Source organism: Gadus chalcogrammus, chromosome 12 (genome assembly GCF_026213295.1).
Source record: "Gadus chalcogrammus isolate NIFS_2021 chromosome 12, NIFS_Gcha_1.0, whole genome shotgun sequence".
NCBI classification, from domain to species: Eukaryota; Metazoa; Chordata; class Actinopteri; order Gadiformes; family Gadidae; genus Gadus; species Gadus chalcogrammus.
Window position 1 is genome coordinate 10578375 of NC_079423.1, and position 2500 is coordinate 10580874.

General features: G+C 43.9%; 1 non-coding gene across 1 annotated transcript; it reads left to right on the top strand.

The window, feature by feature from the left end:
* Positions 1–1938: 1938 nt before the first annotated feature.
* LOC130401113 (5S ribosomal RNA) lies at positions 1939–2057 on the top strand. Its single transcript, XR_008903572.1, has one exon. It is a non-coding gene; the product is annotated as a 5S ribosomal RNA (ribosomal RNA).
* Positions 2058–2500: the final 443 nt, after the last annotated feature.

The window sequence follows — 2500 nt, forward strand, 5'->3', positions numbered from 1 at the left end:
CGTTAGCCTAAGTGGATCGTGAAGTGCGTCGAAAGGGCATCGTAGAGTTTTCACCGCGTTTCCCGAAAGCATCGTGGGGAACGAACGTCTTGAAAATGCTCGTAGCTAACGAGTACTCCAGGGGTGCTCGTAGGTACTCGTAGGACGCTAAGAGCATCGTCAGCTATAGCCTCAGTGGCGACACCATCGGACATTCCGTCTATTGGATGCGTTTTATTAAAACGCATTGCGCCTTTATGTTCTTAGTTTGGTAATTAATAAAGATTATTAATTAATTTATTAATAAAGATGTTAAAATGGCCAAAATAAAACGGGACAGTCCAGAAAATGTTTGCGCAGGCAGGGCACTCAAAATGTGTGAGAGAAAGTGGGGGGATTTGTGCAGACTGACATAGGCTACTCATAAAACATAGCATAAAATAATGTAAAAAAAAAAATTAAATTAAATAAATTAAAAAAAATAAAAAATAACGAAATACAGGAAATTAAAAAAAATAAAACATAAAGAAATAAAAAATATATAAAAAACAAGCAAAGGAGCAGGCAAAAGGCTGGGATATGGTGGGGATTGGTCACGTTGACGGGAATGTTTAGTGACATGAGGGAGGGTGGAGGGGGTTAAAAAAAAGTCTCAATCACTATTCGACGCGCATGAAAACCAGCCGCGTAGTTATGAGGGAGGCCGTCCTCACACCGATCTTCCTCATCGTCATCGTCCTCCGGTTCAAGCAATGCCACCCCAGCCTTAGCTGCAATGTTGTGCAACATAGCCGTCACACATATCACGGCGCATGACTTGGCCGGCGAAAACTGGAGCCCTCCGCCTGACTTGTGAAGGCATCTAAGCGCAACTTCCACCTCCCGATCGTGCGCTCAACGATGCACCGGGCCAGACGGTGGGCATCGTTGTATTCCTCATCATGGACGTCTCCCGGGTTATTCACAGGTGTGAAGAGGAATTATTTCAGGGGGGAAAATGCCGTGAAACGCACAGTGCATTCAGGATTAGGACTGATATATATTTCGGTTTAAGCCTAATCAATTGTGTTTTAATGTCTTTAGCATTCATATAATTGCAGTCTATTTTTTTCGTAGGCTACTCTGCTGTTGTCCTTGATGGGGATATATTTTAACCCTTTTTAACACAATTTTCCTGCGACATTCCTGCGTCTCCCCCTCCTACGGAGCCCATTTCAGCACCGTGTCAGTAGACAGTTACAATCCTACGACGTCGTGAGTGCAGCGAATGCGCGTTCACGTTAAGAGGAGTTTCGGGAAACGCTCCAAAGAAATTGACGATGGATCGCAAGATCCATCCTGAGAATGATCGTACGAGCGTGGATCCATCGTTATCGGGAAACGGGGCCCTGGTTAGTACTTGGATGGGAGACCGCCTGGGAATACCAGGTGCTGTAAGCTTCTTCTTTTTCAACTCGAGCTCATTGCCTCCGTGGCCTACCGTGACCTGATGTTTACTGCCAACCGCTTTGGAGGATTTAAGCAACATACAAAGACTGACAACGTCTCTCAAAACTATTTTTGTGAAACACGAGGACAGTATAGTGATACTGCCAGCAGGGAGCACCAGAGAGCTGAACCAACAGTTGTACATTTCTTAAACTTTCACCAACACAAACACGCACGCTCACTTCAGATCATGGGAGGACGTCCAAAAATCACCACCCATTCTCTGACACTTTAACCGTTAGCCTTGGTTCAAACATTTAACATCACACGCACACGCAGTGTATTTCAGATAATTAATGAATTCAGATGTCACAATGATCGTTTACATGGATAAGGAGTCCTACTGAATCAATTACTGCCGTTTATATCTAACTAATGATTGTTTTTGTAAGAGTGTAACGTCGAGCCTCAGCAGCTTTCTCACTCCTTATGTGCTACTGTATAAAACCTGGTTTTGCGCCTGCACTAATTGCTTATGGCCATACCACCCTGAACACGCCCGATCTCGTCTGATCTCGGAAGCTAAGCAGGGTCTGGCCAGGTTAGTACTTGGATGGGAGACCGCCTGGGAATACCAGGTGCTGTAAGCTTTTTCTTTTTCAACTCGAGCTCATTGACTCCGTGGCGTACCGTGACCTGATGTTTACTGCCAACCGCTTTGGAGGATTTAAGCAACATACAAAAACTGACAACGTCTCTCAAAACTATTTTTGTGAAACATGAGGACAGTATAGTGATACTGCCAGCAGGGAGCACCAGAGAGCTGAACCGTCAGTTGTACATTTCTTAAACTTTCACCAACACAAACACGCACGCTCACTTCAGATCATGGGAGGACGTCAAAAAATCACCACCCATTCTCTGACACTTTAACCGTTAACCTTGGTTCAAACATTTAACATCACACGCACACGCAGTGTATTTCAGATAATTAATGAATTCAGATGTCACAATGATCGTTTACATGGATAAGGAGTCCTACTGAATCAATTACTGCCGTTTATATCTAACTAATGATTGTTTTTGTAAAAGT